Below are 25,547 nucleotides of genomic sequence, written 5' to 3' on the forward strand. Positions count from 1 at the left end.
TATTCCTGTGTTCTTGTTCCTCCTGCAACTGTCTCCATCTACGTGGGAGACAGCTGGGCAGCTCTGGGGCTCTGGCTGTGCCGTGTGAGCCAAGCAGGCACTGCCTTGGCTGGATGCTCAAGACAGGAATGCACATGAAGTTCATAGCTACTTCTGTCCTTCTGCTAAGTCTGGCCCCTTGCCAAGCTGTGTTACATGCACTGACTCCTAGGTGTAGCTTCCACACATTTTATCTGGGTGCTTCAGGCTCTTCCTTAAGTCATTGCCCCACAATTTTCCCTGAGAAGAATTAGTCCACTGCTTTAAAAGACAGGAACAGTTAAGATTTCACTTGACTTTCTCTCCTCTCTTCCTCTTTTCCTGCAATCTGTTTCAGGTGCACCTCCCTTTGAACACTTCTCACCTGTTTTCCATACCACAATCAGTCTGGTTTCTTTCTGCGTAAGTGCAGGAAATGTGTATTTCCAGCAGCTATGGCTCACTGGACATCTCTTCTCCAGAGTTATTATGTGGGTCACCTTTGGTAAGAGTTTCTTTCAGCTTTGGTTGTCTCCTGGCTCTCTTCAATCTGGCTTTTGTCTAGTCTTTACCAATAAACTAGGCTGACCATTTGTTCTCTCCACTACTTCCCCTTCCTTCTCGTAAATTTAACAGATGGATAAGACATCTCTGTACTCTTCTTGATAATCTTCTTGATAGTCTTCTTGATACCCTTCTGGATATGAATCTCTGTGGCCCAATTCTGTAGTTATGCTTGACTGCTTTGGAAAATGCTGTCCATGGAAGTTGGAACATGGGGGAGAACAGGAGTACCATAAACCATGGTCCCTTTTGTCAGGAGAAGCTGTAACCTGATGTGAGGCCAAGAAAGGAATTTGTGTGGAGCAAAAATATTACTTCATAGGTGAATTAACACTGCTACTGCTCTTCTCTGGTTTCCTCCTTCTTTATAGCCTCAGCTGCAAGTTTGCTTTTGCTCTTCCTGTGAAATACTGTTGCGTTTCTTAGAGTCCCTTGCACGTTGCCTTCTCCTGGAGAGAGGTAACCCAGAAAGGGAAATGGCCAGAGACACAAAGGAGCACCTTTCCTGGAGCTGATAATGGACCAGATGAAATGTGCTGAGGGCTGCCTTTAAGTGCTTCACAACCAACATTATATATATATATATATATTTTTTTTTTGTGTGTGTGTGTGTGTGTGTGTGTGTGTGTGTGTGTGTGTGTAATACTTGGTTTGAAGGAGAAGTAGTGGTAGAGCAGGCAAAGTAAGAACCTGGCTGGTGCCAGGTGTGTGATCCAGTGGCCCCTGTGGCACAGGATGGATGATGAGGTATGAGGAGCAAGGAAGTTACTCCAAGGGGGAAGATCTAAGCAGGGACTAAGCAGGTCTCCCCTGCTACTGTTTCTTTTCCATTGGGGGAAGCAAAATGAGACTCCTAAAATGACTTTGCCATGGTCCTTTAAGACCTGTATAATTAACTTTCCAGCTGATATATGAACCATATTTTTCTCTCTTACCCTTTACTTTTATAGGTAATTATCTCGTGGTGTTCACATCTTACTTGAGTTTCCACCTTCTTGGGAAGGAATCTACCAGTGTCTGAATGCCCATTTGTCCTTATGGCAGGGACATTTAGTGCAGCCCTCCAAACTAATCTGTTTGCAGCACAGAAACCTGGAGTGTGGAAGTGTTTGCTGTGTGCATCCAAACCAGCTTCTGTTACAATAAAGTATCTTGTTCTACACAAGTCAGAAGTAGTGCATTTTTTTCCAAGTTTGATGCAGATCTTGAACAATTCTTCCACATCTGTCTCCAGAAAGGACAATTCATATGGGTAATGAAGTAAGAGGTGGGGTGAGATGCAGAAATTAATTTTCTGTACAGATAGTGGGAAATCACATAGAAAAATCTGTGCAAAGACCACTCATTCTGAAGAGGTGAGTGTATTTAATTTGCTGTGTATTTTACCCCTTTAAAAGAAGGACTGTGTGTGGCACTTGCTTAGAATGGATGCTTGGCATCGCTGTCAGAGTAAATCCATATATTTCCTTTATATTAGATCACTGTTTTATTTCAAGAGTTACATGCATACAGGATGACAGCAAGCTGATTTTCCAAATTGCTCTGCTTTGTCACTGTTAGCTTCTGGCATTAGGCCATCCAGATACTCAGTTTTTGAGATATACTCTGCCAGTTCCAGAGCTGTTTCTCCAACTATATCACCTTTCTGAAGGTCAGTTATGCTCCTAGAGTAAGTGGTACATTATAATGCTTTTTCTTTTTTTCAGAAATAATAATTCTGTAGCAGCATAAAGAAATAAAAACAGTCTCTCTCCCAACATTGAAAACAACATATAGAGGACATGGGGCTTGTCACTGATCTCCAGTCTATTGACTCCCCTCAATATTGTCTACCACAAGGAACTTTTTAAATAAAAAGAGGTTATTTGAATAAAATACTTCTCAGAATCTTTTGTTTCTCAATGTGAGCTGCCTGGCATACCAGGAATCATCTATCAGGGTCCAAGCAACAGAGTGGAAGGATTGGAAGCACCGAGGAGGCAGAAGTACCTGGGAGGGGAAAAACTGGCTTTCTGTTTTGCCACTACTTTCCTAGCTGCCAATTTCCACACAGAGCTGCTAATGCTACACAGGAGTGGAAACTTTCAGATAGTGTCACACAACTCTTGAGATTCACTGCCACTGAAAATATAATTACAGATCTGGTTATCCAGTTAGAGGTCAGGAAGCTAGAGTTAATTGCTAACCTGTTTATCCTACTCAAGGGATAAAGCACATAAATACACTTAGAAAATGCTGAAAGCCTAAGAGACCTCTGCTGAAAGCCTGCTGCAAGCTTAAGGTAACAGTTTGGAAAATGCCTGAGGGAATAAAAAATGTAGGATAGTGTGCAGCCCTTGGAATGCCACCCTCACTGGTACAGCACCAGCAGTCTGCAGGGGTCCTGCTTTGGCCACAGCCCCCCTCATTCCTCCCTCTGCTAGGGATGCAAAGCTCCACTATTAACCAAGGCTCTGCTGGAAAAGGGTAGATATATCCTAAGTGACTTAAGAGGGGAAGGTCCTTTTGAAAACCAGATTTAGGTACTCTTGAAAAAGGTGCCCCAGACCTTTGTTTAAGGGACTGCAGTTTACAAGCCCAGTTCTCCAAAGCCTTACTTGTGTGAATAGTCCTCATCCTTCAGCCTAGTGTGGCTGAAATCAATGTCTCTTCACGTGCCCCTTTCATGCTTAAATGGCAGGAACCACAAGTTGTTTGTTTCCTATCCTTTCACTACCTGATTTCTTACATGAAAACCCCCACATCTATCTATTCTGAGTAGGTAATGAAGTCCTTTATGCCTGTACAATGTAGCCCACTTTCAATGGGAAGATTTTTTTGTTACCCCTTGTTCTTATTAAAATAACTCCTGTGCACAGAAAGACTTTGATTATCAAACCCACATAATGCAGCCAAATCTGAACAGGACTTCCACAGGGCTGGGGAAAGTCACTCCACTGCTCCCCAAAGGCAACCTTCTTCCCAACTCTTTCCTCTCTCCTCTGGAATATTTCTGGGCTACAGCACTTGAAAGAAGCCAGAAGAATTATTTTTATATCAGGGAAATGTCATTTTTATTTTTACTCTCTTCACACTGGAAAAATCATCCTTTTTTTTTTTTTTTTTTTTTTAACAAAGTTTTCAGAAATGTTTTCCTCTGGTGCAGGCTGAGCATGGTGTTCCTCTTCTCTCATTTTCACCACTTAAAAGCAAGGAGCCTTGTTCAAGCCACCCTCCTGGGCTCCAGCAGCACCTCTGAGGTATCCTCAGAGGGAACTGCCCTCACTCCAGGGAGACGTGTTGGAGAGAGGGGATGCCAGGGGCTCCCTGCACTCTGCCACGCTATAGATGATTGGTGAGCTGGAGAGATGAGCCTCATCTGAGCTGTGAGGGACTGCAAAGTGGGAAAAGTTTTGATGGCTTAAATGGTCCCCCCAGCCAGGGAAATACTTCTGCCCCTGCATTCAGGGTAGGTATATGCTAAACTTTGAAGTATGTGCCCATTGACTCAGAAGAAAATGAAGAGCATCCTTTGGCCTTGTCCTCTTACTGGCACACTCACCCTAATACACTGTCTGGGAGCCCATTATTGCCTGTTGCTTAGCACAAACATGATGGAGTAGTTGATTAATATTATTTAATAAGAAGTCGACTGACTGTTACGCATTGTCTGTTTGCATCTTAGGAGCAGTAAAATGAATCCATTAACTTATTAACTTTTATTTTGAAATCTTTCATGGAACTGTCATGCTATTTTGATTTGAGTAAGCAATTCATCTTTTTTAACAACTGTTTTTTTTGGTCCAGGGAGGCTCATGTACGTCTGTTAATAGGTCAGAATTATGAGACGTATCACTCATGTTCAGAATCTTTTTGTAGTCTATAGCTTATTAATAATAGATGTGAATATCAAAAATAATGATATGCTGCTTCAGCATTTAATTTTGGGGAAACATTCAGAAGATTTCCCCCTTGTACTGGCACAGTCAATGATGAAGATGGAGGGAGACAAACTGTACTGTAGGTGGGAGCAGAGACACTGCAGCAGCTAATGTGAGGTTGAGCTTTAAATTTTTATGACAATTCATAAACTATTTTTCTAGCCGAGACCCTGGCTAATCGCAGCCTCTCCCTGACAGTTTCCTTGTTCTGATTCTCCTGGATTTAATAGTGTTCGTGGGGGGTGAGCTGGGTGAGACAGCTCACTCTTGTAAGCTGCTTACACTCGTGTGCATTTTTCTTCAGGAATGTCATGTCTCCAGCAAGCTGTTTGCAGACGAGTGATTCTTCTCTTAATTCATGTCTGTCTAATGGTTTTACTAGCAGAGGGTGGACATGTGGATTCAAAGTGATGGCTCAGAAGCTTTTATTCTTGGCAAAATTGTATTGGGGTGCTATATTTTAAATCTGGTATCTCTCCTTGCCTTTTCCCTCATCTCCTTTCCACCCTTCTTCCCACCATCTTGGGACTCTCTCCAGTGCTTGCCATATCTTTCTTTTCAGATTTACTGTGTGGGAGCTGCCAAAACTCTTCTCATCTCCCATCTTGACTAACACTGTCTTTTGCTGTGTACAATCTGCACAGCAAGTCTCAACACCCGGCATCTTCTCACCTTGCTCCCCGGCTAACATTCCCACCATGCACGGAGAAAGGAAACTCACAACAAATATGGTTTCACTGGTTTGAAACTTTAATCTCCTCAGCTGCAAGCTTGTCAGCAATGGCTCTTACACGGCAGGTGTAAGACTCCTAGTCCATTTCACTGGTGTCAGTCACTGCACTTCCTTTTGGAGGGCAGAAGGGATCTTTCTCCTCACCTTTGGAGGAGGGTTGAATGACAAAAGGGCTCATCTATTTCAGTGTTAGACACTTTTCTTGATTGTTTTTGTCTCAATTTTTCCTTAATTGCACTTCAAGCTCTGCTTTATCCTGGAACTGGTGCCACATGTGTGGTGGTTCGATGTTGTGCCCCTGGGGTTTCATGTTGCCTTCTCTACTATGTGTCAGGAAGATGGAGAAGATGGTGGAGCAGAACCTAATTTTATAATGAACGTAGATTTTCCCCCTTGTGTGGTGACAATGACCTCTGCCTTTGGCAACATGTCCCACTTACCCCTGTTAGGATCATCTTTCTGGCTTTGCCAGTGTGAGCAGCCTGATGGTCCTGTCTCTGTGCATGGGTTGTTCTTTCTGAACCAGCTGGTTCAGACATTACCACCTCATCCCTACAACTCCTTCTCAACACCATTTCAGCTGAAAAGCCTGCAAAAATTGCCACCCACTCACTGCCAGGTACAGGACCAAGAAATACTTTAAAAACCTTTTTTGCTTGGATGTGCCTTTTAAAGATGCTTGATAGATCCCTGACTTAGTATGATCCAGGAGAGTCTGTCCAGCCCCAGGTTCTGCTGCTCATCCCTGCACCCTTCTCTCTCCCATCATTCAGGCTGATTTGTTGCACACATGTATTGGGTGTGTGTGGTAAGGTTCTGATAGTGGGGGGCTACAGGTGTGGTGCCTCTGAGAAGATGCTAGAAGCTTTACTTATGCCTGACAGAGCCAACACTGGCCAGCTCCAAGATGGACTCACTGCTGACCAAGGCTGAGCCCATCAGAGATGGTGGTAGCAACTGTGGGATAATCTGTTTAGGAAGGGGAAAAAAAATCTCTATAACAGTGTGACTGCAAAGAGAGGAGTGAGACTATGTGAGAGGAACAACCGTGGAGACACCAAGGTCAGTAAAGAAGGAGGGGGAAGAGGTGCTCCAGGCACCAAAGCAGAGATTTTGCTGCAGCCCAGGAGAAGACTGTGGTGAGGCAGGCTGTCTCCCTGTAACACATGGGTGTCCACAGTAGAGCAGATAACCACCTACAGCCTGTGGAGGACCCTACGCTGGAGCAGATGGCTTTGACCCTGTGGGAAGTCTGTGCTGGAGAAGGTTCCTGTCAGGACCTGAGGCTCCATGGAGAGAGAAGTCCACGCTGGAGCAGGTTTGCTGGAAGGACTCATGACCCTGTGTAGGACACAAGCTGTAGCAGTCTGTTCCTGAAGGACTGCACCCTGTGGAAAGGACCCACACTGGAGCTGTTCATGAGGGAAGCCTGTGGGAAAAACATTGGAGAGGCTCCTCCTCCCAGTCTCCCTCTTGCCCCAGGTTAGAATGCACCTTCTCTTCAACACTGTTATAGGGGCATTCAGTGGTGGGAGATGGACAGTGTCAAGTCCTTCTTAAAATGTCACAGATTAACATTGCCAGAGTGTGTCTGTCAGCTCTCTCACCTTCTGCAGGTGAGCAGCCTCTCACACCATTCACCCTGGGACACTGGCATGAGTGACCGTCCAACTCACACAGAGCAGTAACAGTGTCCCCAGTGAACACTGGTGGTCCTGGGACCCCAGCGTGCCCCCTTTAGTGGCAGTCACCTGCAATTTAGAACACTTCCTTCTTGGAACAAGGGATTTTGATGTGGACAGGAATATAGTTTGAAGCAAAATGCTTTAGTGCAGGGACTTTTAGTGAATTTCTGCTCTGCTCCCACTGCGGAGCTTCTGGTGTGTCGCCTACACAGTGTAAACCACACAAGAACAAAAACTTAATGTATGTATAAAGCCCATACAACTAATGCTGGAGCTGGCCCCGTGGTAGCAAAGTGAATTTACAGCAGGGCAGAGCTTGTCCTTACAGATTTTCACCGCTCACTGCCCCTTTCCTCCCACTGCAATTCTGCCCTGTGCAGGCACTGGGCCTAGTACCCTCAGTGCTTTCCCTCCCTATGTTTTATGTTTTACATGTACCACATACATGCCTTACAGTGGGGACCAGCTTTAAAATTTTCACCTGGCTTACCTCACCCTCTCAACCAGGAATTTCATAAATAAATCACTGTCTTTCAAACAATTTTTTGCTTTTTCTTGCAGGTTGCATCTGTCTAAAGCGTGTGCGCTTCAATAAGTGTGCCTGACAGAGAAATTAAAAAGAAAAATCATCTCCCGAACAGAAACTATAAGAGGCATGTTGAGCTAAACACTCACTGCACATTATTACAAGGGGAATATGATTTGAGAAAGAGTGTTTAGAAAGTAGAGGTGACATTTTGTTTCCCCGAGCTCAGCGGGGCAGAACTTCGCCTGGGGTAAACTGATGTAGGTTCATTGAAACCAATAGCTGATCTGCCCTTGCTGGGACCAGTTCTGCTGGATTTTAGCTATTGGCTGTAGAGGGGCTTATTGTTTTCCTGGGGAACTAAATATTTCTTTATAGTAGGTCTCGCTGTTGGGATTTATTCAGCTTTCTGTGAGTAATTCAAAGAGATTTTCCATTGAGACTGTTTTTCAGCAGAAATGTGGATTCTTACCTAAACAGATTTTTAGAAGAAAAGCATATACATTTCTCCTGGAAAAATCTGTCATGTAAATAGATGTTTATTAAAAAAAAAAAAGGTGTTTTTTTTGTTGAGATTGAAGCATTTCAGCTGAAAGTGACCCCACCTTTAATATGGAGATGCTGTGCCAATGCCTGATGGGACGTGCAGTTTGGGGACGTAAAGCTTCTATTTCCCTCTCTGTGTTGTATTTCCCTGTTTTGCAGCTGCACAGTGTCCAGGACAGGAGCCTGTGAAGCTCCTCGAGAGATCATGGTCTACAGAGCCAGCCCTTGGGGGAGCATGGGTGCACGAGGCACTGTCATGCCCAAGAGGCTTTGCACTGATACGCTCACCTTGAAGGTTTTGGCCATTTTCACTTTAGCTGACTAAAGTCACTGAGTCACTGACTTTGGAAATCTCAGAAAAAACCCCAACAAACAAAACCTCATCCCACTTTCTTCTTCATCCACAGTTTTAAGGCACGAAGAATGATGAGAGGAAGAAGGAGACAGTCCCTTACCCATTTCTTAGCCATTCTCAGAGGGAGTCCCTCACCTGTCTATTGAGTGCTCTCTTCCTGTAAGATTTTAGGAAAGGATTAAAGGTCCAGGTGGACACCCCGCTTCTTCACAATCTCCAAATACCTCTGCTGGGGAGCAGGAGACATGCCACATCCAGTGGGAATATCCACAGAACTCCTGGGGGGGAGTTGTCATGGTGGGAAGCATGGGGTGGTGGTAATGCATAAGGGGTAACGGGCATGTCTTCTCAAATTTAGAATTATCACCTTTGGGATATAAAGGTGAGCAGTGTACATGAGCCAAAGAACAGGTTCCACATGTCTTTTGGTGAGTAATAAGCCTTTACACCATTCCTGTTTCAGCTGGAAGGCACTGTGGATAACCAGAGTGATGCTTCTTTGCAGTAAGACCGTTCTACACAGGACCTTAAAACGGCAACCACTAAAATTGCCCTCTCTTCTTAAGACTTTTATTGTCAGAAGGGGTTAAAGTCACCCTCGTGGAAAGCAGAGTTTATTTCTTCCAGAGGCAATCTGGAATCTTCAATCCTGCAGGAAGGCTGATTTTTCTGTGCACAGTTTTATGTTTGGGTTGTGCTCAGAACCAGCAGTAAAAGACTAAGTGCAAACCTAAAACATACCTGCAGTCTTCTCTCATTTTTCCTAGGAAATGCAACATGGGATGGTCCTGCCCACTTCCCACTGGACTCAGCCTCCCTCTCTGCCTCTCACCTTACTCCAGCTGTGTGTAAAAATCTATTCACTGCAATGGCCTCAGGATCACCAGAAAAAAAGGTGTTTAAGGAGGGCATGTTCATACTTTGATGGAGCTTCATTGCATTTTAATCTCTATACCTTCAAACCTATAGATATATGCTAATGGTAAATAAATTTTGAACTTTTAAACTTGATTTTAAGGACATATTTTTATTTTTTTTCCCCCTTTCTCTAACTGAATTGAGAAAAAAATACCCAAACAAAAGTCTGCACAGTGATTGTGCACTGAAAGTTGCTGTGCTCCTTTGCATAAAAGATTTTCCATGTTACAGCAGGGGGCCTTCCCCTGGTATGTCAGGAAGAAGAAAATTCTTTTCTTACACCTACTTGTCATTTGCCCTTTTATGATTGAACCATCTACCATCAGACAACCACAGGAATGAAAAAAGCTTTTGCAACTGAATGCAGCTGATAATTGCAATGTTTGGCTAAATTTAGGACTGCAGTGGTTGGTACTGCAGTGTCCGATAGAGAAAAGAAAAGAAGAAATGGTGTGTAATCCTGTTTTACAGCCTGAGAGATTTTAGTGATTACCTTACATGATTTGTCATCTTAAATAGTGTTTCTATGTCATTAGTCTTCTAGATTTTAAGGATTTATTATTATTTTTTTTTAATACAAACCAAGCCTCTAAAAACTTCAAAGAAGCAGATACACAAGGGGTTGCTTTTTCAGTTTATGAATTTTGAGGTTAAAATGATTCACCTTTGCAGAGTGCCTGCAAAGCATGTACAAACCCTGGGGTCCGGGCGTGCTTTGAGGTACGAGGCCTTCCTGAGGAGCATATTTTCTCTACTGACACCTTAGGAAGTTATGGGAAAGTGAGGGAGGTTTTGTAAATAGAAAGCCCCCTCAGCAACTTTACTCTGTACAACTGAGACAATGATTCTGTGCTGCCTTTGGAAGCATCCTGTGTAAGCAGGTTCCAGGTGAGCATGTTTGTGTTCACCAAGAATATTGTATTTAAACCAAGTGGACTCAGCAAATAATGAGTTTTAAAATCCAGGTGGGAGCCATACTGTCTAGGTGACCATTAAATGTCCCTTCCAACACCAGTGATCCTATGGTCTCTTCCAAAGCTTATTGGTATCAATGGAAAGATTCCACTGAGGCTCTTTTTTTAAAAAGGTATCAGTTAAAAGCAGGTTCTGGTTTTGACTTTGGCTAAATTGTGTTGAAATTGCATTCCTGAGGATATGAGGATACTATGAGAAATAGAATTGTAGGACAGTACAAGGAAACATGCTCAAGATTTTGATGTATTGGTAAAGCTATTTCAACAAATCAGGATTATTTAAAGCAATATCAGCACTCACTGTTAATCTATAGTAATCATTGCATGACTTGATTGAACATAACCTGGCAAAATATACACCACTTGGGGGACCCTGCTCTGCACCTTGCCCAGGCAAAAGCTCTGGTGAGAGGTTTTCATCAGCTGTGGAACATTAAGGCTTTGAAAACTTCACCAGTCTGTAGCACAACATGAATCGATATAACTAATAGTATTAGACTGATATGACAAACAAATAATTTTCTTCCAGAGCAGAAAAATCTTCCCATCAGATCATGAGAAGATACTGAAGTGAGAAATGTTTTTATATGAAGTTCTTTCCAGTGGTTATCATTCCTAGATGTAGCTATTTAGGGGATTCTGAGAGTATTTTGAAGTTCTTGTTATTGATTTGATGCATTTTAATGTATTTTCATGACCTTTCAAAACACATTGTTAAAAACTCTATATTTACTTTGTTGCTGGGTAAACACATTGATATAATTAATATTTTACCCTTGTACCTCCAGTATGAATCCCCCCTTGCTCACCCACATCGTAGACATAGAAGTCAGGAACACAGTCCCCTTCTTTTTCTTTTTGGAACTGGAGAAGAACCCCATGATCAAACAGGGGTAAATAAAGAAAGGGGTGATGGAGGTGGCAGTCACCTGTCTCATTAGAGGAAGGTGTTTAAAAATGTTTTTCATATTCCAGATATATTTTAGCCTCATCATTGTTATTATCGTGAAACTTGTGTCTGGAGGACAAAGAAAAATGTCTATATTTGTGTGGGGGAGACGAAAATGAATCCAGAGCCTGGTGGGTGAGTGATGGGGTCTGTCTGGGCCAAATTCAGTGGCAACAAGAAGGGACCAGGGACAGCTTCAGGGCATTTGTGCCAGTGGGACCTGGTGGAGCATCAAGGTTTTCAGCCCCCCCTCTAACACTTCCAGCTTTTAGGTCCATATGAAAAGAAATTATGAATTGGACCAGAATATTAACTGAAGAAAATAAAGATCTTCAGTGCATTTGTCAGGACAAAGCTATTAACAAGACTGTAAATGTGATGAAAACTCAACTATTTGACTTTAATAATGGCTGATGATAATATTATTAATACGGACGGTTCACACTTCATTTTTATTTCAGATTATATTTTTAAATATTTAAAATGGGCTTTAAAATATGGCTATTATTAGGACTTATCTAATGTTATACTAGATTGCCATGTCCTTTGGATGTAGTACATACATACAGGAGCTGTGGCATACACTCCATCAAATATCCTCCCTGGAATTCAATATGCAAATCATGGGATACTAAGATTTGAAGTATGATATTCTCAATGGAGTGTGTGTAAGAATTATTGTTTGTGCTGATACACAGCTTTTGTGAAGGATGGATGATATTTACCATTCCCATGTTAAGATTTTGCTGTGTTGGTATTAGAAGGCTGGGGTGCCTCTTGTTTCTGACAAGGCTTAGGTCATCTGCATGCTGAGAGCTCTCCTGCCTCATGAGCTACTCAGCAAAGTGCTGCAGCACAGGATGAATCCCCATGACTAAATGCACAAGGGCCTTGCTGAACTGAAGTTTTAACCTTGCCAGAGGTGACAGACATTACGGAACAGGTTGATTCCCTCCCATTTGGCTGCAGGTGCGTGAATGCCTGTGTATAAAGGAGAGACAGGCGAGGACTGAGAAGGCAGGCCCAGCAGCTGCAATGAGCCTGTGGGGCTGCAGGAGCTGGAGGACTGGACTATGGAGCTGGGGGAAGAGGTGCAACCTGGTCCAGAGGATCCCAGCTCATCCTTGCAGCAGTCATACTATGGTTTTGCATTCCTTGCGTTCACGGGCTGTTGAGAGGCTCGTGGCCAGTTTGAATTTGTGGGAGGAGAAAACCCAGCTGAAATGGGCTTTGACGTAGCTTGTTGGCATCAAAGGGGTCACCTGCTGCTGTGGCTTTGGCAAGCTAGTCTTTAAATTCAGCATCTCTGCAGTAGAATAACTTCTGCTTGTCTTGCAGTCAGCCTGAACAGGCAGACGGAGGGCACGTGTCTTGCTGGAGGTCAGACAGTAAGTCAATAGTTTTACCAAGCTGAGATACCAGGACCTATTATTTTCTCAACACCATATGCTCTTTTCTTTTACATCTTTTTGGGGTGACAGATGGGTAGAAGCCACCTCTTTTTAGAGTAAATGTGTCTGGCAACAGGGTAAATGTCACTACACCTTCCCAGAGGGTGCTGTGTTGTCTGTGCCACTTACATGATAAAGAGGGGTCTGGGGAAGATGAGAGTCATTGGGAACATCCATTCAGCTTCTCTTCTAGCCCTGCTGGGCTAGCCTAATGCAGCTCAGACTCCTGCTTTTCACGTGGTGAAGTTTTCTGGATGGCTGCTTTAAGTTCATGGGTCAGTAAAAGTAGTGGACACCAGCCACTCTTCTGGAGATTCTGGAGGGAGTAACCAGAAGATTTTACACTATCTGATTGACAAATCTTAGTCTGGATGGGCCAAGTCTCTGCCTTTCTCTGGCTGACACTTAGTCCTCTTGCTGCAGCCATGGAATGAAACAGCACAGGCAGGTAGGTACCTGGAAGTTCTGTATGACTGAGGAGAGGAGTTTTTTTGTGCCTTGATGAGCCCAGCTCCCTTACCCCTCCATCTCCTTCCACATCCTGCTGGCTGCCCTGCTCCTGTTCCCTTCCCTGAGTGCTGGCTCTGCTGCTACCACCTCCATGTCCTCTGTGACCTCTTCAGTGCTTGCAAAGTCACTGGAGCCCTGTGAGTTAATGGAACTGGTATAATGACTGTCCCCAGCACAGTGTTTGGGGACACCTGAGGTGACTTAGGCAGAACCTGAGGGATTCCTGGGTTTGCTCAGAAACCCTCTGCTAACACATGACCTGCTGGCATGCCCTGGCTCGGGCAGCAGGGACAAACTGTTTGTAGAGAAACCAGAAAGTGGGACTTAATACTGTGGCACAACAGGGTGTCACACCTCTAAAGAAGCAGAAACCCTCTTGTTTCCTGAAACTTTTCCTAAGAGGTTTGTATTTTACAGGAGGCACGTCAACTTGCTGTCCTGATTATACAGCTGCTAGCCTAGTTCTGGGAAACGAGTGCATGGAAATGAGTGCAGAAAATGAGCCTTCTAATAAGGCTCACAGACTTTGAACTTCCCCTATTGTCACTGTAGGTCTTCCCCTACTTGCTTAGCAGAGGGAGAACTATTCAGCTACAATCAAATAATGCAAATGACCTGAAGGAAATTCATCCTAGAGACACTTGCTGGATACACTGCTAATATGGTTTCCTCTCTTTTGCTATTCAACCAGAATCTAGGATGACCTTTCCAATGAAACATAAAACCTACAATGTGCACCCTTACTAATGTATTCTAATGCAATTAGTTCATACAAAAGGCTTGTTAAATTTGCAGTATCTGCTTTCACCTTTACAATAATTGCTAGTGATCCCAAACCATAAATGTGTGTCATTCTGCAGGGCTCCTCAACTGTAAATAAAATGGAAAGTTTATTTCGTAACTGTCCTGCCTGTCTCCTTAAACAGTCCTGCTTTACTCACAGAGGTGTTTGCATGAAGCCTACCAGAGGCTTAAATCTGGCTCAAGAGAGAGGGTCCAAAGAGAAGATTTTAGCTGTACTCAGGTATCAGGGCAGGAACAATGCTGCCAGACTACATGAGTGTGCTTCTATTTGGGGAGGGAGGGGGCAAGAGACAGTGCTAAGGTTAATGAGAAATATGGAGCTTTACAACATTGCTGGGTAGTGAATATCCACTGCCACTAAACTGCTGTGTGACTGAGCTCTAAGGTCTTCTGGAGGAATGTGACACCTGTTGGGGTGGGATGGTGCCCTCAGCAGGTCTGCTCCATTAACCAAAGTCAACTCCTCAAGCTGACAAGGGTAAGGCCAGCATCACTGGCTGAGGCAGCCCTGGCTGGCTTTTCCCTGGTGGTAGAAAATCCACACCTGGAGTGTGATGACAGAGCTGCAAAAGTACCCTGAGTACCCTGGGTACTTTGGAAGGGTTCGAGACAATAATTTTGGCCCATAAAATGAATTAAAGCAATAGTTCAGTGATTCTGCTCCACAGTTTGTCTTGTTGGTGAATGTTCAGCTCAGCGTAAGGGACAGAAACAGGTATGATCTTGCACTTTTACTGCTAATTGTTACTATTATATGAGTCACTGCTGTTAAGTAAGGTAAACCTTACTTATCCAGAAGTATTTTTTTCTCCTCAAAATAACTTTGCTACAAGCTGAGGGTCACTGCAATGCACTGAGACAATTCTGTATTTCCATTCCCCCACTCTGGCAGGTAAAGTCATAGGAAATGACCTTTTCTAAGGGACTGAGATGAGGTCAGGGAGAAATAATTCTCATTTTCAATCTAGTAGCTTCATGTGCTCAGGAAGGGTGGAACCAGGGTCTCCTACCACCCTCCTCTGAGACCAAACTAGAGCATCCCCAAACCTGGTTGGGGAGTTTTTTGGCACTTATTTGAGATAGGAAATCTGAGAGGAGGTACCTAACTCCAGGAGAGGATTCCCACAAAGGATGTAAGGCTGGACAAGGATGTTCTGAATCACAGAATAATGGAAATTTTAAGGTTGGAAGGGACCTTAAAGATCATTGGGTTCCAACCTCCCTGCTTTGACTTCACACCAGACCAGGCTGCACAAGCCTCATCCAGCCTGGCTTTGAACACCTTCAGGGAGGGGGCACCCACATCATCCCTGGGCAACCTATTCCAGTGCCTTACTGCCCTCATGGTGAAGAATTTCTTCCTGATGTCTAACTTAAATCTACCCTCTTTCAGTTTAAAACCACTACCCCTTGTCTTGTCACTTTCCTCTCCAGGGTTTGTTGCTGTTTTCTGCCTGGAAAACTTCATAAGGAGGATTTGAAGCTCTTCTACATTTGTCTAGGATTTCCAGCCACCTTTCAGCCCCACCAAACCACTGCCAGGGCTGCAGGCAGGCTGTGGGCACATACATCTGTGGCACAGGCTTGGGGAGTCCAACACCAGCCCGAGTGATGGCCCTGAAGATTCTGAGACCTGCCCCATGCACTGGAGACAGGCTTAGGTGCTTCTTGCTCAGGTGTTTTTTCTTTCTCCAGATACTGAATCTACCTCCAGCATGCTGCTGGCAGCTCTGCAAGCAAAGATCCACCCCACGTGCAGCAGGATGCCCAGGAATTTCAGTGATGAAGGTTTTGGTGTTGCTGATGTTGTAGCCATAAAAGGATTCACCCATGTTGAGTTATGGTCTCAAGTGAAGCCTGAGGCTGAGCAAGGAGCTGAGATGAAATACTGCTAGACCCAGGCAAGTTGCTTTGTTAGTGCTGGACTTGTCCTACTGCAGCTGTAAGAGCTGAGGAGCAGTTTTGTTGAGACAAGAGCTGACTCAGTGTGCCTGTTTGTAAATCTTGCCCTTTTCCTTTGTGTTCCAGCAGGTTTGGTTGAAGAACAACTTATACCTTGGCATGTTGGCTTTTTATCACATTTATTTGTATAGGTTCTTAGTTACAGAGCAGTAAATGAATCCAGTAAGCACACAAAGAGGAGTTTATCCTTCTTTGTTGTGAGCGTTTTACTATTCACATTCTCATGTGTCCTGTGTTTTCTGAAGCAAAGCCTTCTCACTGCCTAAACAGGGAAGTGCTGGTATTTATTTATTTTTTTAACCTTAATTTTTAATTGTGGGCAGTTCCTAATTATCTACTGCTAATTTAAAATAGGAAGATGAAGTCCTTGATTTGACAAACTGCCTTCTGAAGCCAAGAGGTAATGCTGCTGTGCAAGAACTGTGACCTGCACATGAGAAGAAATAGTTGTTTGGTTTCTTTTGCCATTTTCTTTAAATATAGTATCTGCAATGGCTGACTTGAATAACTCCTCAAATATATATTTTCAAACAGCAGCAACACCGAAGTATTTGACTTGGCTTTCTGTGGTTGTTGTTACAAAAAGGGAGGGAGGAGCAGGTTTTTGGCAGGTATAAAAGGGTGAAATCAATGCAGCCACACAGCTGGAGATCCAGTTCTTTAGTGTCTGATGAGGAAGAAACTAACTCTTTACTTTTTCTCCCTGGGACAGGTCTGCCTGTCACTACAGCCTACGCTGCTTTGTTGAGTTGTGCTGTTAGTTCAGGCTCTGCTTCCCCAAACTGCTTGTGCCCCTGCCAGCAGTGGGAACTGTGGGCACGCCGTGCCCAGCCCCACGCCTGAGTTCCCCCACTTGGCAATTTGATCATCTCATCCTGATCTAGAGCTGAGGCGTTCACCAAAATGCAGGCAACCTGGGGATCTGAGCTTGAATGCAGGGCAGAGCTCACTGGTCGTGAAAGCATCTTCATTCTTGATCTGCAGGAAAGATTTCCTGGTGCTGTGTTCTGTGCAGAACTGATGGGATTGGGATTACTGCCTATCAGGAGACAAGGGAATCTGCCAGCTTGCAGAAGGTATGTGATTAGAGAGGACCCCAGGATAAGGTGATTCCCAACGGGGCTTATAAGGCAGCATGTAGTGCTGAAAAAGCACGCAGAACTGGCTTCCACTGCCGGGAAGCCGGGGCTGGCATCACTGCAGACACTCCCCACCAGTGGATGTTGCTGCAGGCATATCAGAATTTCCTAATGTGGTGAAGAAGAAAGGGGGAAGAGGACAGCAGGGAAGAGAAATCAGGGGGAAAATGTATAAAAAATTCACTACATAAATTAGCTGCGCCTCTCGCAGCAAAACTAACAGTTTCTTTCGAATGCGAATTCTGTTGCTTCTCTTAACTAAATGCCTAAAGGAATTGTATCACATCATATACAAGGGTAATTATTAAAAATGCATAAATAGTCTTGTAGGTACAAAAAGTTGCAACTTGTCTCCAGCAAAACATTAAAAGGTTTGCATATGTCAATGAATTACAGGCTGTTTGCTTTTAATCGCTGCTATTTTGGGAGTTCCTGTAAGGGTGTTTTTAGAAGAAACACATTTGGTAATTGGAGGAGGCTGCCCCATTGTAATGGGCAGTTGAAACCCAAAGGAGGCCTAGTGAGGATTATTCAGGGTGTCTAACGGTTTTGGCTCTGGCTTTGGGTGTTAAGTATCGGCTAACATGTTTATGCCTGGCCTTCAGATGTCCAAGCACAAAGGCCCTTTTCTTCTGCTCCTGGCAAGAATCCAGGCCAATCTTAGAATATTTGCCCATCCTCCTCTTCTGTATCCGACCCATCATTGAGGACAGTGTTTCTCTTGGAGTTTCATCTGAAAAACACTACAGCAAAGGAATGCTCACTGACCCAGAAGCCCAGTGACAAGAAGAGGGAATTATATGTGTATGAATGTCTGCCTTTGGGGGGAAAAAAAACGCACATGGAAAGAGAACTACAACAAATCCAAAGTTTCTTTCTAAATTGAGCCACCTGGATTTTTCTTTTAAAAAGTCAGATCTGATGGGACATGCTTGGATACTTTTTTTTTCAGGCAAAATTATGTTCAGTCAGCCTGCTTACTATTACAGCTGAGATTCAAGAAATAGAAAATGAACGTTTGTGTTGAAGAGCACAGGCATCAGTTAAGATTGATACTTGGAGATTATCCTGAGCCAGAATAATGTATTTATGACTAGGGTCAAGGGGATTACCCACATGAATAATGCCTGGCAGGATCAGGCTCTGCTGCTTACCAGCCAGGAATGGAGAATGTGATATGAAAACAGGTCTTTTTGGATTGTTTTCTTCAAGCTTATATGTCTAACTTCAGTCTTTGTGTTTGAAGCTATTACAAGCATTAGATGCAGTCCTTAATATTGGTTAATATTTTCTTTTTGATTCTATATTTTTGACCCCAGTCCTGTAGTTCCAGCTCATGGAAAAAGAGATGAGTGCTTCTTTGCTAGCAGCTAGAAGCCAGTTTCTAAGGACTTGCATTCTTTGTAAGAGAACAGATTACCAATATGAACATTGCAGGACCAGTCCAATGGTTTTTCATCTGAGTGCTCCAATGTTTATGCTAGCAAAGATCAGACAGAGAAAACCTGCATTCGGGCAAGTCCTCATGTTTCTCAGTTTCCACAGATATGCACAATATCTGTAACATATCTTCCCAGTTTAAAGTCTGATGCTCTACAATGAATGGCAATGGTAGAATACAAGAAACACATTTCACTGGCTCACAAGATGGGGAAAAAAAAAAAAAAAAGCTATTATTAAGACTTAATCATTGGCTTCTGTATTCAGACTTTGTTTCAATAAGCCCAATTCATCAGCTGCTTACAAGAAGTATTTAGTTATGGAGAGTGTTTGCATGCTGCATTGATGCCATCATGTCCTTCTAGTGGAGTTAATGTGTTTGGTTTTAGGACTTACAGAAGAATCCTGAATCTCTTGAAGTTGATCCAACTCCTTCTCTGCTGGAAGAGCCTCTCTTTTCCTTAATCTGGATCACCACTCAACACACTCATCTCTGATTTGTCAGCAAGGAAGAGCAATGGAAACAAAGTTAGGTGATAGAAAAGAGCTGGAGGGCAGGTTGCTCTCATTATGCAGGTAGTGTTTCCAGTGTGTCTGCCTTCTCTTGTGAAAGAGTTATTTGAATGGAAAGACTGGAGGACCAGCCATAATTAATGTCCTTGCAAAAGTTGTTCCCTCTCCCTCTGCTGCTGAAGCAAAAGCAAAAACTCCAACTGATTTCAAGAGGAGCAGGATTGGGCCTTTAGGCTGTACATAAGTGTCTGTGTTGGAAAGAGGAATGTACAATGTTGGATGCTTCTTATATTATAAGATTAGATCAAATCCTTTCAGTGCCCTCAAGCTTTATACCTTAATGCTGGGCTACCTGTGGCAGATAGTGAATAAATGCCTGTCAGCATGGATCATCCTCTCAGCATTTACTAAAAATGTACAATTCTCGTTTTTTTCTCAGCATTTGAGATCTTTTAAAAAGTAGAGTCTAGTGGGAATAGAAGAAGTAGCTTCAATTTTTACCTGATCGTTGACATATTCAACGTGTTTTATATATAGTGATGCTTGACAAGCAATCAATGGACAGCCAGAAAATCAGTTGTTAGTCGTCTCATCGAGGCACATGAAAATCACATGCAGCCAGTCTTGACCAGGCAAAAAACCTGGTATTTTCAACAAAGGTAAAAATATGCTGATTCTTATCAAGTGAAAGGAGTTTCCTCTCTCTCCTCTCTAATCTGTGAAGGAAATATTCTTACTGAGGTGTGACCTTGTCTAACAAGCACTCAGTGGCCACAGCTGCATGGATCTCCATAACAGGTCCCCGTGTTGTTGGTCTTCAGGCTGAGTGACCAGTTCTGGCACATCCTGCACACCTGGGCTCCTGGGTGGTGGTGAGCACCCATGGCCTGTGCCAACCCTAGTGAGGGCACAGCTATGCTAGGAAACTGGGAAATATGGTGATTAGATTAGATTAGATTAGATTAGGACAAAAGAGAGCACAGCAAAATACACATTAGCATGTGTTGTAGCAGCCTGTCTAGGAGTCTTTGGATGCTTAAATATTGCTGACTTTGGATAGTTGACTGGAGCTTCCCCAGGTGCACTTCTGCTTGGAAGACAGAGCTTTGTGTTTCACACACCTTTTCACCTGAATGGCCATGCTGCAGGCATCTGAGACTTCCTAGGAAGCAGGCATGCCTTCATACCAACCCCCCAAGCCAAACCCAAGTGCAATGGTTTGGGCCAGGTGGCACAAGGTGGCTTAAGAAAGATGCACTCTCTTCTCCCCCCAGACCAGTGTGCCTTCAGCCATCTTGCCTTCACATGCCAGGCTGCCCCTTGGGTGGAGAGTGTGCTGCTGCCTGCAGAGCTGGCTGGTGGCCTGGGGCATGCTCATGCCAACAGCAAACACTGCGGAGACCCGCCCAGCAGCACCCAGGCTTTGCCCCCACCTAATTTGCAGATGGAGGCACATCACTGAATGATGCCCAGATGCCCTCACCAACCCTTCTTCACCTTGCAGCAGAGGACAAATCTTCTCAAGGCTCATGGTGCACAGGCCAGGGTTATGGAGGTGAACTCTGAAGACCTTGGACTTTCTCTCTGCCCTGCATTTTACACAGGAGTTCGACAGAGATGAAATGGGACAAAGTGTTTCCACCCCACACTTTCATGACTGGAATTTTGAGCCATTAATTTTTTTTTTTTGAATGAAAAGCTGCTTTTTACATAAGTAATGTACAATAAGTCGGTGAATACCAATTAAAAGCAAATTTCACAAAATTAGACTTTCAGTTGCCTGTTCTATTGAGTATCAGTTGGTAATAAGCTTTCTTCATTTCCCTGAGCATGTAATTTTTCCCTTGAATTCTGGAGTCACTGCTTTGATCACTTCTTGATTGCTTAAAGGCTGTGAGTCAGTAATATTTCCCAGTTTTGTTGTCACATCAAAGATCTTTGTGGGGCTTTCTCCAATAGAAGGCAGCCAAGGTTGCTGGTTGACACAGTTCATCACCGTGCTGAAGCTATGCTGCACAAGTGAAAATAGGGAATAATGCATCACCTTTAGCCATTCGTGTAATCATTTGAATAATATGTATCACCTCCTTAAACGGGCCAGCTGCTACACAGCATTTTTTTTTCCCTTGAATTTTTACACTGGAAAATATGGAGGGCAAACATAAAACAGGAAAGGTGATTTTTATCCAGACAGGCTGATGAATGGAAGCAAAGGCAGGTGCTTTCCTCTGCAGATTTTTCCTGTTGCTGTATTCAGGCATTTATGACATGAACAATTCTGGCATTGAAAAGCCTCACATTTTTACAGAAACATCAGTTAGTGTGATAACATGCAAAGTGAGACAAAAGCCCTGAACAATATAACCAATTTGCACAGGATTCAGAAGTTCAGTTTGGTTCAGCAATTCTTATCCCACTGTGGCAATTTTGATCAGCTTAAATCGTTGTCATGCCTCACCACAACATGCCAGATCCTGACATCCTCCCTACACTTTGGTTTGGGCTTCTCTTTGGCAAAACTTGGGCAGATTTCCAAAGAAGCTGAGGCTGAGTAAAATGACAGACAAATTACCAGCAAGACAGACATCTGGGTGGGGATTTCCTTGGCTTTTGGGAAGGGGGAAAGTCTATTTCCCCACCAGCTGCTGTGAACCAGGTGGCCTGTAGTGGCTCTGCCACGGAAGCGTCTGGGCTTTCCCCTTTGGATGGAAAACCCTGTAATGCTGAAAGAAGAGCATCATGCCCAGCCCCACCTGAGCTGCTTGAATCTCCATTTTCCATCCTTGGTGGAAGGAAAATCCTCAGTGAGTGTCCTAGCACCCCTTTGGGGATGTCTTGATCCCAACTTCCACAGAGGCAGAAATGAGTGGGGGAAGAGACTTGCTTTGGTATTACTTGAGAGGAAGAGGTCTCTCTGAACAACTGTCAGAAGCTTGTGAAAATTCAACTTATTTGGGAGCTGCGAATATTGTCAGGGTGAACTTCACTGCCATCATTCCTGAGCCAAGTAGATTGCAATGGGAAGGTATTTAAAGGAACATCATCACCTTACAGCTCCTATGTTGCAAACAAACAAATGCCTTTGCTTCTGTGACGAATCCCACCTTAACATTATTCTAAGTGAAAGAATTTTTAAAAATCCAATTTACTTGTCACTCTTTCTGCTTTGTTTACTGGTTTTGTTTTCTCACCGTGGACAACAGAAATCAATGAAGTCAGGTTTGCCTGCGTTTGAGTCACTTTCACTTTTAGGTTTTCAGATTTAGGGCACAAAGTTCAGGGGAATGGTTATTTTATCAAATACGACTGTTTTCACTTGCAATTAAGAAAATCAATGGCAGCCTTTCTCTTCAGACATATGTTATGTACAAGTCTGCTTCTGTGACGTTTAAACTTTGGCCCAACCTTGGCAGTGTCCTTTGAAAGATGTAGCTAAGTAAAGCCTTGTGGCAATAAGAAGAATACTTTTCATTATCGTGGCAGATGGGAGACCAGTTATGCAGCAGGACTCCATTTTTATAGGTATTGCATAAATAAGGGATATAATACAGTCACTGCCCCTAAAACAAGGGGTAGATACAGCCCTAACAGGAGCAAGGATAATGAGATACTAATATTCAGCACTATAGGCCATGATTTCAGCAACCCAAGAAACCACAGTCCTTGTAGATAATATAGCAAAGGCTTTTCTGCAAAGGAATATGAAAGCAGATGAAGGAGTAACTTTGCAGATATTTACATGAGATTCTCATAAGCACAAGGCACAGCTTTTGATCAAAGGATATAAATCTGGGTGAATCTAAATGTATTTTTTTCCCTGCTCTGGAGTTCCCTATTCTGTGTTACTGCAGGAGGGCTCAATTTAGGTCCTCATAATGGATGCGAAACTTGGAAAATGTATCCCAGATGAGACATGCTCTCTAGGTAAGGCTTGCTTCCTGCTCTGGCAGAGCTTCAGTTCAGGGAGCTACTGAAAGAGTGAAACACAGAATAGCAAGTCCTGTTTGCATTCTGAGAAATAGTTCTAAGCTTCTGCTGCTACCTGTGTCAGAAAGGATTTCAGGATTGGACCTGGAGCTACTATTTTCTATTTATTTCAGCCTCGGGTGTTTCAATGAGAGATTGTCATTAAAAACTAAATTTTAGTAAAAATACATAATTTGAATAATAAAGAATTGGCTTATTTATTTAAAAATGCAGAGTCAACTCAAAGAATGTGCAATGTAAAATTTTTTTTTGGTTCATCCTACTTTTGTGGAAGTGTTGCTGATTGCAAGAAACAGCTTTTGTGATTTACTGTTGACCAAGGTGACGAGCCAGAGTGTCCCTTGTGACCTAAAAGACCCACTCTTATTCCTTACCAGAGGGTGAAAAGTAGTTGGACAAAGAAGATTCTACTCAGCATGACTAGGCACTGCTAATAGGATGGCCAGCAATTCATGTGTATGGACTGTTTATTTCATAGAATTTTGAAACCATAGAATCATAGAATGTCAGGTTGGAAGGGACCTCAAGGATCATCTGGTCCAACCTTTCTAGTTACTACTATAGTTTATATGACATGGCTCAGCACCTGTCAAGCTGAGACCTAAAACTACCCAATGTGGGGGAATCTACCACTTCCCTCGGGAGACTATTCCAATGTTTGACTGTCCTCACGGTGAGAAATTTACCTCTTGTGTCCAATCAGAATCTCCCCAGAAGCAACTTGTGCCCATTACCCCATGTCTTTTCCATGTGACTCCTTGTAAACAGGGAGTCTCCATCTTCTTGGTAGCCACCCTTTAACTGGTAGCCACCCATTTATACTGTGTTTGGAGTGTACTGCATAATCCTGCAAAAAGCAAAACAGCAAAAGTCATTGATCAGGGACAGATCAGTCCTTTTCTACTTAGGGAAAGGATGAAACTCCCATATCCAGGCTCAAAGCAATAGGAAGTGGTAGCTCCAGGTTTCAGACACCAAGCATTGGAATGTGCCCAGATCAGAGTCCTGCCTTGTGCTCATTCTGGACCAGGTGCTGAAGATCTCACCTGAAAGGGGCTGGATTTTTGTGTAAAAGTGCTGAAAGTACAGATTTCATCAAGGGAACATGGCTCCATCCAGCAGCTGCCTGCATGCCTTTCACTCACTGCTCCTCACCACCAGCTCACATTCTTACAGGCAGCATCTAATTACTATAAATACCTGCAATGTATCATTCACTTCTCCTCCTTAACATAAAACTTTGACTTTAGAAGAAAATGGCATCTGTTATTCCTGACGTTTCTAAGTCTCCCGCTGTCGCCAGATGACACCAGGCAGGGTGGCAGCAGCAGGAGATCAGGTTGCCTCCAGGTAAGCTGGCAAATCACTCTGCAGACCCCATGGGGCCACCAGGTCCCCTCTAAGGCTATAGGTATCATGGACAGGAAACTGGCAGACAGTGAACCTTCTTGTACTGGCAGACTGGGAGCTGCTTTTAAAGGCGGGAGAAGTGGGGGATAAGAAAAGAAGACCTTGTAGAAAATTCCAGTCTCTATTCATAAGACTTGTGATAAAAATGACCTCATGTGTTTCACAGTGCAGCAGAGTTGAAGAATGTGGCCTTGTGGCCAAGAGGAGGGTGTTTCAGTGACCACTTAGGAATATTTGAATCACACAGTGGCTTATTTCGTTGTTCTCTCTTATTCTTGACAGCATAGGGTTTAGACAGGCTCTTTGAGTGGGATGGAAACACTGAGGTTTTAGTACAGATAACACAGCTGCACTCTTTCATTTGTACCCAGCTTTGCAGAAGGAAGGACCAGATTTTTGGCCTTCCAAGACATCTCAGAATCTATCTGTGTCTTCCTGTCATAGATTTAATCCTTTGTGCTATGATCCTAAAAGCCCTCAGGGGCCAAACTTCTTGGGGAACGAAGCATTTAACACAAACAGTGTTCTGCAATCGATACTAAAAATGCTTTTAAAATACTCTTATTTCCTTAAAAGAAAAAAGAACTTGTGGAGATGAAGCACACTCACCTCCAACATTGCTGTTATACACAGTTGCTACAGAGTTTAGAGTAGCCAATGATACTTTTCCACTTTAGCCAACATGTTTAAGAACTTCTCTGTTTTCCCCTTTTCACCATACAGTACCAGCTATTTTGTCTTTCCAACATACCCTAGAAGTGAAGGGCACTTAAGTTTCACCTGGGTTGCCCAGTTTCTCAGTCCCACCCCCATCCAAACCTCCCCAAGCAAAACAAGCCTGTGGGTTTGTATGGCCAGACTCTGAGGCATGAGATGACAATTTTCTTGGCTCCTTATGACCATGGGGATTCAAAACCTCTATCAACAGTGGTATGCTTAGGACAGAGCAGACACAGCTTCTGACCCTGACATGCCATCAGCTGCTCAGTCCTCAGGGATGTTTCCAACTCCTGTATTTTTGTTCTGCACTGGGATGGAAGCAAGTGGGGCTTGCAAATCTCTTCTCCTGCAAAGAAAGCTCTCACAACTACCTGCTTCTGGCTCTTTGCTTTTTGGAGAGGCCCTTCCCTCCTGTGTAGACAC

This window comes from Apus apus, chromosome 3 (genome assembly GCF_020740795.1).
Source record: "Apus apus isolate bApuApu2 chromosome 3, bApuApu2.pri.cur, whole genome shotgun sequence".
Classification (NCBI taxonomy): domain Eukaryota; kingdom Metazoa; phylum Chordata; class Aves; order Apodiformes; family Apodidae; genus Apus; species Apus apus.